This window comes from Anolis sagrei, chromosome 3 (genome assembly GCF_037176765.1).
Source record: "Anolis sagrei isolate rAnoSag1 chromosome 3, rAnoSag1.mat, whole genome shotgun sequence".
NCBI classification, from domain to species: Eukaryota; Metazoa; Chordata; class Lepidosauria; order Squamata; family Dactyloidae; genus Anolis; species Anolis sagrei.
In genome coordinates, this window is record NC_090023.1 from 83397737 (window position 1) to 83415550 (window position 17814).

Consider the following 17814-nt stretch of genomic DNA (forward strand, 5'->3'; position numbering starts at 1 on the left):
AACCACAGATTTTTGCCCTCCAGCTGTGTTACTTGTGATACAGCCACCACCATCATTAGCTTGATGGGACTTTCCTGACTAATCAAAAACTATCTGGGTGCTATGATGCATTTTATCACATCTATATCTATACACTGATCATTTTATTCATCAACTCAAGATTTTATCCATGGAAAGGATATCCCATATAATCCTGACAATAAACTTGAGCTGGTTTAGACTGAAAAGGAATGATGATCTATGATCACACAGGAATGTTACAGTTAAATAGACATTCAGTTCCATGGATCTCAACAAAGTAGCTCTTTTGTTATTTTTAGGAACATTCAGGCAGGATGAGTTGTCGAAGGCAGAATCTTTGCTTCCTTGTGACTTGGATCCATGGCTGTCTTAAATAGTGTATGAATGACACATAAGAAATACCAATGCCTTTGGAAAGTCATTGAAGCATGGAAAAATTGATTAAGGCTGCTCAATTAGACAAATTGCCAAACTAATGTGGGATTTAAAAGATAAAGCAACTGATTTTTTTTAAAGATTGGAAACTGTTTATGAAGTTTCTTAGGAATACGAAATCAAACTATTTAATATAATGGTAATGGTTACAGTAATTTTAGTAGAATTATTTAGTTGAGCCAAGTTGTTGAAAAATTATTCTTTATTTTTCTTTCTGCATTTTTGGATGTGGAGAGTCAATGTCTTTTTTGTTTCAGTAAATTAGTGTTTAGTGTTTTAGTGAGTTAATATTTAGTGGTTCAATTAAGTTTTTTAGTACTGTGTTTTAGTTTTAACCCTCTCTCTTACACACACATTTTTTTCCCGATCTTATTTTCCTTTCTTTTTTTCTTGCTTTTAACCCCCCCCCCCCCCCCGAATGTTTACTACTGGTTGTAAATTAGACTGTGTTAAAATTAATTAATAAATAATTCAAAAAGAGGTTAAAACTCATTTGTGTTGTTTTGTTGACCTTCTTTTGTTTGGTTTGGTTACAAATAGAGGATACAAATATATCATCCTTTATATTATATTCTCCTATATCCTTCTACTTACTAGTTCTCTATAATTAAGCATAATATCTCCTTTGATACACATTAATTTTTATGGCAATGAAACCATTTTAGATATACATTTCTTTTAATGATTTCTCTGCGGAATCTAGGGACTTCTTCAGTGATAAGTATGTTAACCTCAGGCAAATGTATTGTTGAAAAGTTCAGCCTAATGCAACCAGAAATACTACACCTGAAACAAATAGAAAAAGGAACATTATTAAGGTAGATAAAACAATAAAATGCATGTCTTGTTCATTTCAAATACAATACACAGAAATCTTTAGGGTATATCAGAACACTATTAATATGAATATATTCTTCACCACTATTATATTTGATGATAGAACATCTAAAGTATAAAATCTAATGGCTTAAATCTAACTGCTATTCCCAACCAGGGCAGATTATTGAAGGAATTGGTTTTATAGAACTGCTGGGGCTAATTAATTGAAAAGAGGGCAAAGTATTTCACAAAAAATTAGTTTTTCAAGGAATAAAATAATAATTAATGGGAACTATAAAAAGATTGCCATAGTCATAGCAACATCTTCCTGTTTTGGAAAACAAATGATTGCACAAAGTGGAACAGATGATTGTTGAAGATGGAACAGTCTCAAATCATTCCCAAGAAATTAATGCAAGTAGATAGCACACAATTGTGGATATTGTCTCCACAGCGATACCCCTATAATGGCTATCAAAAGGCAACTGTGCTGATCTCTATGTAAACACACACGCAACTGAGTTTAGAAAGGATAGTTCTTGGAATTTAAACTCTCAGGATGCTTCAGGTGAGTTTCTTTGCCAGCACAGATCAAAACAATACAAAACATTGTTGCTGGGAAAATCCATTTACTTCCTGCCTACTGTAAGGAATGCAACAAATCTGCAAGAGGAGAGAATTATCTGAGAAGTGGCCATCTTCAAGGCACTCTAGTGTTGCTTGGCTGTACATGTTCTGATCTCCATCTGTGGGTGAGATAGATTTCAGTGACTCCAGTCATGGTTTTGGCTGGTAAAGGAAGCCAGAGGGGGTTTGGCAGAGTGGGTGAAGGTGGTGGTTAATGCCTCCCTTCGGGAAGGCAATATTCCAGCCAGCTTAAAGCAAGCTGTTATAAAACCGCTGTTGAAAAAACCATCACTGGACCCCCCTCGATGGACTGTCACCTTGTCGTGGTGAGGGGGCTTGCGTGTTCCGATGAACCTGTAGGCACAACAACTGGAGTCGTGCACTCCCAGGAGTGGCTGCGGGGGAGGTCCCAGACCAAGCACAGTCCGAAGACCCAAAGACCTCAACGGCGGAGCAGGCGGAGGATAACATGGCACATGTTACAACGGCTGCGAAGGCGGAAGAAGGCTGCAACAGACTGAGAAGCCACGGTCATTGTGTTAAACTACATCACCAGTGGAACCTCACTCTGTGAAGTCTGTGTGTTGATCAGTTGTGCACTGACCTCCACACATTAAAAAAATCCACGCACAGGCGTCTTCCACAGAAAATAAAAACCAACCAACCAAAGTCCCATGGCGATCAGCGAGTGGCGACGGGGGCAGGACTGTGAAATCTGGAAGCCCCTAGTCACAGACTGGCACATGGGCGGTGGGTACGGACTCAGTCGTTCTACCTCAAGGTCCGAGGCAGTTGAGTAGTTCGGCAGCTGTATCCACGACTGAGCAGCCCTATTGAGGACCCACTCTGCTCACCCCACATGGGGAGGGGGCTAGAAAAGGTGCCCCAAACATAGTCTGCCTCACTCATCCCTGACTGGAGTGCCGCGTCCAGTGGGGTCACCACCCTGCGGCCAAAAAAGAAAAATGAACTTCGGTACGTGGAACGTACGGACTCTGATGGACAACAGTGGCAGTGAACGCCCCGAACGCAGAACTGCCATCATCGCAAGGGAGCTGGGACGCTTCAACATCGACATAGCAGCCCTTCAGGAGACCCGGAGAGCAGGAGAGGGACAGCTGAAAGAAGAAAAAGGAGGCTACACCTTCTTCTGGAAGGGACTGCCCAAAGAAGACCAAAGAATGCACGGAGTTGGCTTCGCTATAAGAAATGATCTGATGAAACATCTGTCCGAAGCACCCACTGGTATCAACGAACGTCTCTCCACCCTCCGAGTTGATCTTGCCAAAAACCAACGGGCAACCATCATAAGTGCCTATGCACCAACACTAGACGCTGATGAAGACATCAAGGAGAAATTCTACTGTCAGCTGGACACCGTCCTATCGGGGATACCTAAGGAGGACAAAATCATTCTCCTGGGGGACTTCAATGCAAGAGTCGGGCGAGACTTCGACCTGTGGCCAGGCACCATAGGAAAAGACGGGGTTGGAAACAGCAACTCAAATGGCATCCTGCTTCTCACCAAATGTGCGGAGCACAACCTTGTCATCACCAATACGCTCTTCCGCCAGAAAAACAAGTTCAAGACATCATGGAAGCACCCCCAGTCAAAGCATTGGCACCTCTTAGACTATGTAATCACACGCGCCAGAGACCGCCGTGACGTGCTCCTCACAAGAGCCATGATAGGTGCTGACGACTGCTGGACTGACCACAGGCTAATTCGATCCTCGATGGCTATCAAGATCGCCCCCAAGCGCAGACTCCAAGGAAGGAAGACAAGGCGCAAAATGAACACCCAAGCCCTTCAGGAGCCCTCCAGACGAGCCCATCTCCAAACAGCACTCAAGGACCATCTACCCACAGAACACCCCGAAAATGTTGAGGAACATTGGAACAAACTGAAGACCTCCATCATCCAAGCCTGCGAAGAAACTATTGGATACCAAGCCAAGAAACATCAAGACTGGTTTGATGAAAATGACATCGAGATCCAACAGCTAATTGACAAGAAAAGGAAAGCCTTCCAAGCATGGCAGAGAGACATCAACTGTGCTGCTAAGAAAAAGATCTATGCTAGTGCAAAAGCTGAGGTCCAAAGAAGGACAAGAGAACTCAAGAACATCTGGTGGACAAAGAAGGCCGAAGAAATCCAACACCTGGCAGATACCCATAATGCTCAGGGATTCTTCAAAGCCACAAAGGTCATCTATGGACCAAGAAACCATGGCATACAGCCTCTACGCTCATCAGATGGAACCAAACTCCTGAAGGACCAAAACTCAATTGCACTACGTTGGAAAGAACACTACCAAAGCCTCCTGAACCGCAGCTCCAATGTGGCCGACGAGGTCCTCTCACAAATCCCACAACAACAAACCAGGGATGAGCTTGCAGCACTGCCTAGTTTGGAAGAAGTCAGCAATGCCATCAGCCAACAGAAGAATAACAAAGCCAGTGGACCAGATGGGATCCCTGCTGAAATCTTTAAAGAGGGAGGACCTGAGCTAACACACCAACTCCACCAGCTCATAGAAAAAGTGTGGGTGACCGAGAAAATCCCAGCAGATTTCAAGGACGCCACCATCATCACCCTCTTCAAAAAAGGGGAAAGAACAGACTGCGGAAACTATCGAGGTATCTCCCTTCTAACCTCCGCTGGGAAAATCCTCGCAAGAATCCTTGCAAACCGCCTTCTGCCCCTCTCAGAAGACACCCTCCCAGAATCCCAGAACGGCTTCCGCCCCTCCAGAGGAACCGTGGACATGATCTTCACTGCACGACAACTCCAAGAAAAATGCAGGGAACAAAACCAACCCCTGTACATGGCATTCATCGACCTTGCAAAGGCATTTGACACAGTGAATCGCAGCGCTCTCTGGACCATCCTCCACAAAATCGGGTGCCCTAACAAATTTGTGAACATCCTGCGGCTCCTCCATGATGACATGATGGCAACAGTTTTGGACAGCAGTGGCTCCCAAAGTGACCCATTTAAGGTGGAATCCGGTGTCAAACAGGGATGTGTTATCGCCCCAACTCTATTCTCCATCTTCATCGCTACGATACTTCACCTTGTTGATGGGAAGCTTCCCACCGGAGTGGAAATAATCTATCGGACAGATGGCAAGCTATTCAACCTCAGCAGACTGAAAGCCAAAACCAAGGTTACAACAACATCTGTTATAGAACTCCAGTATGCTGATGACAATGTCGTCTGTGTGCATTCAGAAGAAGACCTACAAGCCACTCTAAACACCTTCGCAGAAGCATACGAGAAGCTCGGCCTGTCACTGAACATTGAGAAAACCAAGGTGCTGTTCCAGCAGTCGCCAGCCAATCCCTCTCCAATGCCAGTAATACAGCTTAATGGTGTCACATTAGAAAATGTGGACCATTTCCGCTACCTTGGCAGCCACCTCTCCACCAAAGTCAACATCGACGCCAAAATACAACACCGCCTGAGCTCTGCAAGTGCAGCATTTTCCAGAATGAAGCAAAGAGTGTTTGAGGACCGGGACATCCGTAGGGAGACCAAGGTGCTTGTCTATAAAGCCATTGTCCTCCCAACCCTGCTATATGCCTGTGAGACGTGGACAGTCTACAGACGTCATATGCAACTCCTGGAACGATTCCATCAGCGCTGCCTCCGGAAAATCCTGCAAATCTCCTGGGAAGACAAGCGGACAAACGTCAGTGTGCTGGAAGAAGCAAGGACCACCAGCATTGAAGCGATGGTCCTCCAACATCAACTCCGCTGGGCCGGCCACGTTGTCCGGATGCCTGACCACCGTCTCCCAAAGCAGTTGCTCTACTCCGAACTTAAGAACGGAAAACGGAACGTTGGTGGACAGGAAAAGAGATTTAAAGATGGGCTGAAAGCCAACCTTAAAAACTCTGGCATAGACACCGAGAACTGGGAAGCCCTGGCCCTTGAGCGCTCCAGCTGGAGGACAGCTGTGACCAGCAGTGCTGCAGAATTCGAGGAGGCACGAGTGGAGGGTGAAAGAGAGAAACGTGCCAGGAGGAAGGCGCGTCAAGCCAACCCCGACCGGGAACGCCTTCCACCTGGAAACCAATGCCCTCACTGCGGAAGAAGATGCAGAGCAAGAATAGGGCTCCACAGCCACCTACGGACCCACAAGGAAATCCATAATGGAAGACCATCTTACTCGTCCAACGAGGGATCGCCTAAGTAAGTAAGTAAGTAAGGACCCCACTCAATTCGTCAACTTTTGGCCAGTTTCCAATCTCCCCTATTTGGGCAAAGTCCTGGAACGTGTGGTGGCCTCGCAACTCCAGGAATTCCTGGTTGACACAGATTATCTAGATCCGGCGCAGTCTGGTTTTAGGCTGGGACATGGTACTGAGACAGCCTTGGTCGCCTTAGTGGATGATCTTCGCCGGGAACTAGACAGGGGGAGTGTGTCCCTGTTGGTTCTGCTGGACCTCTCTTCGGCCTTCAATACCGTCGACCACGGTATCCTTCTGGGACGCCTCACAGGAATGGGTCTTGGGGGTACTGCTTTGCAGTGGCTCCGGTCCTTCCTTGAGGGTCGCTCCCAGAAGGTGTCACTAGGGGACTCCTGCTTGACTCCTCGGCCGTTGTACTGCGGAGTCCCACAGGGTTCAGTACTGTCCCCTATGTTGTTTAACATATACATGAAGCCGTTGGGAGAGATCATCCGGAGTTTCGGGGTGCAGTGTCATCTGTACGCAGATGATGTCCAACTTTGTTACTCCTTTCCACCTGTTACTAAGGAGGCTGTTGAAGTCCTGAACCGGTGCTTGGCCGCTGTGACGGACTGGATGAGGGACAACAGATTGAAACTAAATCCAGACAAGATAGAGGTACTCCTGGTCAGTCGAAAGGCCAAACAGGGTATAGGGTTACAGCCTGTGCTGGACAGGGTTACACTCCCCCTGAAGGCGCAGGTTCGCAGTCTGGGGGTTCTCCTTGATTCATCGTTGAGCCTGGAGCCCCAGGTTTCAGCAGTGGTCAGGGGAGCTTTCGCACAATTAAAACTTGTGCGCCAGCTGCGCCCGTACCTTGGGAAGTCTGACTTGGCCACGGTGGTCCACGCTTTGGTTACACCCCGTCTAGATTACTGCAACGCTCTCTACGTGGGGCTGCCTCTGAAGACTGCCCGGAAGCTGCAGCTAGTCCAACACTCGGCAGCCAGATTTCTAATGGGGGCTGGGTACAGGGAGCATACAACCCCTCTGTTACGCCAACTCCAATGGCTGCCGATTAGCTTCCGAGCACAATTCAAAGTGCTGGTTTTGACCTACAAAGCCCTAAACGACTCTGGCCCTGTTTACCTGTTCGAACGGATTCTCCCCTATGAACCATCGAGGTCTTTAAGATCTTCGGGGGGGGGGGGGGGGGCTGCTCTCGATCCCACCACTGTCACAATCGCGGTTGGTGGGGACGAGAGACAGGGCCTTCTCGATGGTGGCTCCCCGGCTTTGGAACTCCCTCCCACAGGAGATTAGAACTGCCCCCTCCCTCCTGACGTTCAGGAAGCTAACAAAGACTTGGCTATGGAATGTGGCCTTTGACAACTGAGTCAACTTTGGTTCATATGGAAGGAGAATGAATAACTGTGAATTATGACCAGGAATGCTTTGACAATGTGGCTATGTGATTGTGATGATGACGATGTTGTATTGTAATATGTTTTTAATTGTGTAATGATGATGCATTGTGTGGTTTGTATTTTTGTATATGAACACATGTTGTGAACCGGATCTGAGTCCCTCTTGTAGGTGAGAAGATTGGTATAGAAATTTTTTTAAATAATAATAAATAATAATACAATGTCCATTTACTTGATCTCAATCAGAGTGGGCAAAATGCAGCCTATGAGCTACATAATATGTCCCCCTGGGCACATATTGTATTAGTGGTGACCAATCTGTTTATTTTTCCCTTGACATAGTAATTTGGCTAATTTGTCCATTTTCATTATGTCTGTTATTCCCCTGTCCTTCAGTAAATACAAATTCTATAAATTTCCCCCATATTTTCCAAAAGTCCAATTGGTTCCATATTCCCTTTTTAATTTTTATGTCACAAGTCAGTTTGTCATTAATCGCTATGTTCCAAACCTCTCTATACCATTCTTCCAATTGGATTTCACTTTTATCTTTCCATTTTTAGCAACTATCAGTCTTGCTGTCATTAATAAATTTGAGGTTAGTTCCTTTGCTTCTTGTGAGGACAAAGGGTGGGACAAAGGAGCTAGGTGTGAATGTTTCAACTGACCACCTTGATTAGCATTTGATGGCCTGGCAGTGCCAGCCATCTAATCACCTCTCAACAAAAGATTGTCCCAGGCACTTCCAGGCCATCAAATGCTAATCAAGGTGGTCAGTTGAAACATTCACACCTAGCTCCAGCAGACAAGAGTCCTTTGTCCCACCCTGGTCATTCCACAGATATATAAACCTCCTTTTTCCTAGTCCCAACAGACCTCACAACCTCTGAGGATGCTTGCCATTGATGCAGGCGAAACATCAGGAGAGAATGCCTCTAGAACATGGCCATATAGCCTGAAAAAACTTACAACAACCCAGCTTCAGATGTATTCCACAAAAATGAAAATGCTTAGCATGTCTTGAAAATGATAATTTATTATAAGTAGATATTTTATTTTATACCTATTTTATATACATATATACCCAGAGTCACAGAAACATTTATCAGGTGAAAAGCAGTTGCAAGTAGAAAGCTTAAGAAGTCCTGATCTAGACATTATACTCCTATTGATGCAGCCTATAATTGCATTGGCTTTTGTTAGCCATTGCATCAAGCTGTTAACTCATATTCAGCTTTGGGTCTACTAAGAATCTCCTCTCCCTCACTATTGCTGAACTATTTGTTTGTGTTTTTTCAAATATATTGTTCAGTTATATCTGTCTCTATTTTTGGTTATTCACTGCTGAAACACTGAATTTCTGAATTCTTACTGGAAAAAATACAGAGCAGCAGAAAGGCAGGAAGGAAGAGTCATAAGGATATAAGTATGATTTGTATGTGTCCACTATGATCACACCACTGCTGTGAAATAGCATCTTTGTGCAATAAAGATATAAATTTATCTGCTGGTTAGTAAGAATGTGCAAAAATTAAGTTGTAAGAAAATTTGTTAAATCTGGATATCCAAAGCGATATCCGACAGATGGACAAACTTACTCAATACATTTTTGGAAGGCTCCCTCCCAAAGTCAGCTTTGTTTTCATGGCAAGTAAGCAAAACAAAACCAAAAAGGTTCCCCCTCCTCTGTAAATTAATGATCTCTAACCATTTGGAGAGGGAAAGGAGGGAGAAAGCATAGTTCCCTGGAAAGAAGCACAGAATTCTGAAAAATGTAGTTTGGGAAGACGAGAAGCCCTGTGCCAGAGAATTCAAACGCCCTGCCCTAAATTACATTTCTCAGAATGCATCAGCATCAGAAAGCCCTAATCAGGAATAAATTGGTTAATATTCTACTCTATGATGTTTATTCCTGGGTTATAAATGTCAGTTGCTAATTGGTTCTATCATAAAAAAACATGGGGAAAGTTTATTAAACTGCAAAAAAGTGGGTTATTGCGCTATAGCATAGTTCATAGTTTTTCAATGAGTATCTCATCATCAATTCTCAAGCAATTCAACATAATTTGTGCCACACAAAGTTTCTGGAGAACTACTTTCAAAGTAAGGGCTATACCATTAAACAGGAAATAACAATTTCAAACTAGGATCATATTTTCTTTATCATTAAAAATGTTGTTTATAAAAACTTTGGAAGTTCCCCAAAAATCCTTGGATAAGTGAAACATTCTGAAATATGGTGAGCTAACAATGGTGAGTGTGTTATACAATTGTAGCAAGTTTTATCCCTATAGCTGTATAAAATGAGGGAGAAAGCATTCCCTGAAGCCCTCCCTCCCTGGTGCACAATTACTATAACAAAATAACAAAATGTCATTACTCTCATTATAGTAATGAATTTTTCACTAACAATACTTTAGAAGCAATTTAGAAACAAAGCACCAGTGGCACTACCCCCATTTTGTAATGACTTCTGAAACATTTTTTTATTGATCGCACATGCCTACATGGTTACATTCCAGCTCCAAGTGGTTTCTTTCCAAATATGCATACATTCAAATTCTACTATGTACTTATTGAATTACATTCCTATGAAAATATCTGGACTGTTTAGAAGCATCAGTAACTAAGTGACAGTATGACTGTCACTTAAAAAGCATTAGGGACAGATCTCTCCAGTTGAAGATTTACAATTCATGTCACAAGCTGTATTGAAGGAAAGTCTTTCTGGCCTTATTTAGAGCTTCAGGTGCTCTTAGATTACCAGCTATTTGCAAACAGTATCAGCACAGAAGATAAGCTGAGTGGATAAAATGATCTCAAAAGATTTCCAAGTGTTCTAAATAAATGAATATTTTCCTTTTTCTGTGTATTCCCTTTTTATACATGCTACAAAACAGCAAAGTGCTCTAGGGTTTCATGCTTTCTGCATATTAAAGAGGCCTGGTGTATTACTTCAATTCATCTCATTCTAACATGGACCTCCGTGGCATACAAAAAGAGACCACATGCTAGCTACTGAAATGCAATAAGGCTTTAACTTGGATTTGGATAGTTACAGTGCTTGTACTAGCAAGGGTTTAATTTGAGCCAAGGCTCAGCCCCAGAGGTATAGCAAAGCCCTGAAACATGCACGATGGGATATTAATGCATTCGCAACGGTATTTTTTTCTGCTCAAGGAAAAGAGCCTTCAGACCTCTGCCAGCAGTTTCCTGTCATTTCTGGGTAAGATGCATTAAAGAACAGAATTACAATTTCATGTAAGATTCACCAACCAGAAGGACTGCACATTTATCTCCTCTAATGTAAGATGAGTTTTACACTTACAGTGACAGAAATATTTGCATGTTTTGGAGTTTATATCTCTAGGACCCAGAAATGGAGCCACCACAATTGACCTCATGTATAATCATGGGCAGGTTTTGTGGCAAAAATTAAGGATTTTGATATGACCAGTGGATAAGTTGAGGATCATTCTGTGGAGAGGAGAAAGCACCAATGCTGCTTTAAGAGTCAGACCCCCTTGGCTGCTGTGAATGTTTTCCCATACAGGCATTGAAAAAGGCAATAACTCTGTTATTGCTGGGCTTGGTCTTGCTTGTAAGCTGTCCTGAATCTCTTTGGGGAGATGGTGGTGGGATATAAAAAGTTATTATTGTTAAAGTTATTTAGTCTCTCATGTTTTCAGGCCTCCATCCTAGGATGCTTCTAGAATGGCGTCAGGATGGAGCTCTGTCAGAAGTAGCCCTGCATCATTTAAAAATTTCTGCCTGGTTCTGTTCTGGAAGTCTCCTAGGAAGGAGCCATAAGTCCATGTGATGAGGCTGTAAGAGATGAAAGGTCTGAATGTTGTTGTTTTAAGCATATGGATGTACCAAAGTATGTCCCTTGATTTTTTTAAGAAAAAGAAATGTCAGAACAAATGCTAACTCGCGCAATCGCTGAGTTACAAGTGACTCATAGTTAGGAACAGAGCTGAGACAACATGAAGTGATATAAAGCTACATTTAAAAATACTGAGGAAAGAGATTTTTTATTTGAAAAAAAAAGACAGACTATATTTGCTTGTATTTTATGTTTTTATGTTAACAGCCAACACTATTCTAGTAACGCTGAAATCAAGTTTTGTTTTTGAGGCCAATTCTGTCATGGGTGAAAGTGGAACAACAAACATAAAAAGTGCAAATTTAAAAACAATGAAAAATAAGTGGTTAACATGAGACAGAAGGGCAAAGCAATAAAAGTTTTAAAAGCACATACTCATCCTGGAGGCCATTTGAGAACACCGCAAAAGAAGCACAGATGGTGTATATACCTCTGAGCAAAAGGGAAAAAAAAAACCTAGAGAAATGTGGCAGAGAATTACACAATTTTAGTAAGAGGAGAATCACTCAGTAAGAAAAAAACCAAAACTTGGAACATGAAATACGAGAGAAAGGCACTATTTCCAAAGCACAAAAAGAGTGGCAAGAAGAGCATAAAGGCCAATATAGGTGAACTGTACTTAGAACTCTATTTTTTAGCACAATAGCAGGAAATGAAAGCAGAAAACTACCCCTACTATCTGCAAGCAGCCTACTTCTTCAGTACTTTGCTTCCTTCACGGCTTCTATGTTTATGGCCTTTTTACTGCCACTCCATACCTTCCAACTGTTCCAGTTGTTCAGAGGTAATCCTAATTAATTGTCTGTGGTCTCAATTTTTAAAAAATGCCCCATTTGTTTTCTCCCCTCCCACTTTGCTTCCTTGCCCTCAGCTTATTTCAGTTGCAGCAAACTGAGTTCAAAGTGCAAATGTCGCTGACACTCAATGAACTCTGCAAGGGAGAAAAAAGAATGGAAGGGAGAATTCTCCGCTGCTCAATTCGCTTAGACAATAATCAACTGCAAAAGGACACATCTACACAGACACTTAAATTTGTCTGATCCAGCTTGCTAGACACCAGATTGGGCCAAAGAGGTGCCCACACAGGGACTCCTCCAGTCACCACAGAAGTGGAAGAAGTCCCCACCACTCAGCAAACATGTGCCTAACTGTTCCCTGTGGCTTGCCCTGACATAAGCCAGAGTAACAGGACATTGAGGGAGGTGGGAGAAAAGAAAATTTCCCCTTCTCCCCCTTCCCAGCACTTCGCTGGCCTGCCTGACATCAGGGCAAGTGATGGGGAACATATAGGTCTGTGTTACAGCCAGAAACTGCTGTGAAGTGGGGATAGGGTTTGGGACTGCCATTCTGTGTCCCTAGGTCACCTGAGCCAGAATTTGAACTTCCCCCTGACTTTTGGTAATGTGAGGCAAAGGTACATTAAGGTGGCCAAAGATCAGTTCTGCATGGCATGAAGTTGCCTAAATGGTCAGTGTAGATGGGGCCATAGCTTCCACATCCATCCTTATTATTAACTTTTGCCATCTTGACCATACTCTGATGTTTCTTGTCATCTGTAAAATGTTGATATGTATGCCACTATAGGTTGAGTATCCCTTATCCTTAGATTTAGAGTCCTCCAGACAGACCTTTCATCCAAGACCAATCTTGGTTTTACCAAATGTTTCCTCTGGTAAAAGCAAATTAATGTGGAGTAAATCAGGTTTTCCCAGTTTACTCCACATTAATAAAACAGTTTATTTATTTATTTACAACTTTTATATGCCGCCCTTCTCACCCCGAAAGGGACTCAGAGAGCAGTTCATCAGATCTGGACCTTAATGAAAGATCCTGGACTGATTAGGTATTGGGCCTGTGGGGATTGACTTCTGGTATTGTGTTCTGCGATATTGGGGGTCAATCTCCACAGCCATCTCACACTTTTGGGCTTTTGGAACCCAAAGGTGCTAGAGGGTGTCCTCTTCCCCTCCAGACCCTGATTTTGCATTTTCAAGTGGCTGGCAGCCACAGAGCCTGTCTGTAGCATCCTCTTGGCTGTAAGAAATGGTAATTCAGGAGCCTCATCCCCACTTCCATCTCCCAAGTCGCTGTTTCCTCCAGCCAAGACACTATGGACAGATTCCATGGCTGCCAGCCCCTTTTGGGTAAGTTTTAGGGGCGAAATTGGGGACTTCAGGATGACTTTATGCCATTCTGATTTGACTTGCATGTAGCCCCCCCCCCCCCCCCCCCAGGAAAAGCTTGTGGTTAGGATTGGAGGTGAGGACTAGAACCTTCATGGAAGTGGGTTATTTTAACCCTTGTCCTTATTGATTTTAGCTCTGCCTGGAAGCGCCCTAAGAGATGACAAAGTTTAGAACCACTCTTTTCACTGATAGGGTCCAGCCTATAGCATTCCCTTTCCAGAACTCAGAGCAACCTCAGTGTTACTAACATGGTTATACTTCTATTATTTTGCAAATGTGATAGTATTTTCTCAAACTTTTAGATTTATCTTCCCTTAATATTTTGTTTGTCATGTTTTAGTTATGAGTTATCTTGTTTTGCACAGCTGAAAACTGTTGGAGGGCAGCATATAAATCTTTTAAAATGAATAAATACACCTCTGCATTTTGTAGACTAAATAGTGGATGGAGAATTTGTCTTGATTTAAAACCCAGCCATTTGGTACACTGCTCAAAACAGGGACCACCTTGCTCTTTTCCAAACACTTCCACACCATTGCTCTTGCTACCTTTCCTGCAGTAGCTGCAGAATCAACTCTTAGCAATGTTATACAGGGTTGGTGCCAACATCATAATTTTTTAAAGGTACCAAACACTAAAATCTGTTCCAGATCTTGAATTATTCACTAAAAGGTTAGAAACTTTCAATAGTTGGCATGTTAAGTTATTAAGAGTACATGTTCACTGGCTTTTTGGAACAGAGCCAACACGCATAAAAGAATAGTGAATCAGTGTAGAAAAGGGAGAAATGGGGTAGCTGGAAACAGGTGTATGTTTATGAGTTAGTTAGGATTTGGACAAATGCAAAAACTGTTCAAAACGCAGCATGGACAGCCAGCCCACATTTCTAACTAGCCAATTTGGCAAAGGCTAATGCAGATTCTTCACACAGCTGCTTTAATTAGCAGAGTTTCTCAACCTCTGCCTTCATTTCTCATTCAACAGCTACAGGATATGTAACTTACAACATGTACCCTCTGCTTTTTTCTTGCTTTTCTGGATTCTTTGGAAGGAGTTGGGCTATTTTTCCTGCTTATCAAACATTCTCAGTAATTCCGCGAGGTCTTCATTTTTAAGGAAAATAACTTCATCCACAGACTGAAATGTTATTATATTTTAATTTTACTTCAGCATTTCTTCATTGCTCGAGGAACAAACTCTTTGAATGTATACAATTGTTTATTTTAGGTTAGATACATGCAAAAAAGGGTATTAGATGAAAATGCATGCAGAAATAAAATTAGTGTATAAATTGGGGACAATTAGGTTGGTCTAGGACAAAAGTAAAGATTTGAATGGGGGCAACCAAACATGTGACTGAATGATGTGGCAAATGGACACATCTAAGAATGAACACATGTCAAGAGTGGAACCATACTGATTTATCCCTTTCTACTCTTGGGAAGCCAAGGTTTGAATCCTCACTTGGCCATGAACCTCCCCCCCCCCCCCCCCGCAATGACCTTGGAAAGTCATGATTAGTCTCATAGGAAGGTGAAGGCAACCTCCGGGTTCATTTAAGGGTTAGAAATGACTTGAATGTATGCAACAACAACCCCCTTGTTTTTTTCCCCCCATTTGGCCATTTATAAATTTATCTGTTTTCTTATTAAGCAGTTCTTTTTAACCCACTCAACCTGCATGGTCATTCTTTCTTGTAGAGTTTCTCCATGTTGAAATGGTTTAGGAAAATTGGCTAAAATATTTCCTTTCCTTCCCTTCCACACATAAACTCACGGATTCTTTATTCCAAAGGTACTCTGCACTTTAGCTGAATGCTGCTTGAGAGAGGATTCACTACACTGAGAACACCAAGAAAAGAAAGGCTAATTTGATTGGATTTTAATATTGTTCCTGTTGTCCTTTCTGTCCCATGTAGAGGTCATCCTTGTGTCCACAGCTAGATTATTAACTCATAAAAACGAGGACTGCTTAATCTTTTATATATTAAATGTTTCATTTGAAAATCTCTCAATACATTTTCTAATAGACATATGCAGCTGTGAGTGTTATGGCAATGATATAGCTAAAGCAAAATCTTTGGGGAAGGAAGTAGAACTAATCTCTCAGACTATACTGTGCTGTAGCTGGAAACTCATAAAATGAGTAGTTTATCAAGGACATACAAATGTATCCAAAGGATCTATAAAATACCACAGACAGTGTCATTTGTAATATTTTAAGTAGAGGCAGAGTAACCCTTATCTGAATTGCTTGAGACGAGAAGTGTTTTGGATTTTGAAATACCTATATTTGCATGTATACACATAATGACATATTTTATCTAAATATGATATTCCTTTATGCTTCAGATACACCTAACACATATAGCCTGAAGGTAAAGTTATATAATACTTTTAATAGTTTTGTGCATGAAAGAAAGTTTTGTGTTCATTAAACCATTATTAAGCATATGTACAGTTTTTGGTTTTGGAGAACTTTGGAAATTAGAATTCTGGGTCATGGATGCTCAATTTGCATATAAGAAGTACTACAGCTTCCAGAACTACCAGCCAACCACACACCGTGTCCATTGGCAGTTTGGGAACTTGCAGTTCCAAAAATGAACTTTTCAAGCTCACAAGTATGGCAGCCATCTCACGTGTACCTTGCAAATACTGTTCCAGCCAAAACTGCTAAATTCATAATGCCAAAGCACCACATATAAATATCATTACATGATACATGCACTTTTGTAAATATAGAAGTCAAATCCTTTAAAAAGTGCCCGACTTCTAGTCTTCACCACTCTGATGAGTCAAATACACTAAGTTACTTTGATGACAAGCAATTCCCTGGAAAACAGTATTTCTTTAAAATCAGCCAATGCATGTTGACACTCCAAGGCACCTTGTACTGCTTTTTTACTTCATTAGCATGGCTATTGCAGTTCAAATGAAGGTTACATAATGGAGACAGGATATGCTATTATGATGCAAAAGAGCATTTACTACAATTACAGTGAATTGTTAAGAGCCAGTGAATTAGTCATCTTGCACTCAATTAATGCTTATGTTGTAATGATATTAAACAAAAGATGTCACCATGAAAAATAATTTAAATGAAAATCAAACATGACCTCATAACATCAACTTAATTGAATATTCCTCAGTGTAATTTGTTCATCCGTTTACTCTGGCCATAGTTATTAGTGGAGGTACATCAACAGTTATAACTATGATAAGATAATAGGAGATAAGTGCAGCTATTCTATCAAAGGTGATCTAGTTAAGACAGCTAACTTGTGGACACGCTTCTACGACTTGCCCAGATTACAGAGAAGAATTTTTCTGCCATTCCATTTTTTGTGTTTGTGTGTCAGGAGCACGAGAAACTGCAAGTTGCTTCTGATGTGGGAGAATTGGCTGTCTGCAAGGACATTGCCCAGGGGACGCCTGGATGTTTTGATGTTTTTACCATCCTTTGTGTGAGGCTTCTCTCATGTCTCTGCATGCGGAGGTGGAGCTGACAGAGGGAGCTCATCCATGATCTCCCCAGATTCGAACCTGCGACCTGTCGATCTTCAGTCCTGCTGGCACAAGGGTTTAACTCATTGCACCACCAGGGGCTCCCATTATTGGAAAACAATAAACAAACCTGGATTATTTCACTGATGTGGTAGTTTTAACACTCTGATATAAGTACCTGTTTTCAAACATTTAAGTGAAAATTTATGTTATTACAAACCAAATGACTGAACTTTCATTACTATAGATTTCAGTATTAGCTAATCTTGGATTCAGCAGTAACTTGTATGCATTTTAATAGTAATATCCTACTAGCAGATATTACTGTTTTTCATAAAATTGATATGACTTGGAAGAATGTCTGAGTTCAACATGAATATGGATGAAAAAGGATATGTGGCACTTTTCAGTGTTTAAAAGCAGTGCATTCACATGAAACATCAATGTAGATGGTCTTTATCCTTGATTTTTCAAACATTCAAACTAGGAATTGGGTAATTCCATCTGTCTTGAAGTATCATCATCAAAATTTCCTCTCTACCTTTCCCCAAAATTAGGACTTGAGGCAGCATGCCATTTAAAAACAAGTACTATGAAGCAAAGAACCTAGAAAATCAACATTTTAACACAACTAAATTTTTTATAATATTTAAACAATTTAAGAATTATAACTATTTTTTTTAAAAGCAAATGGTTCAATAAAAACTATATAATATCACCTAAATCCTTTA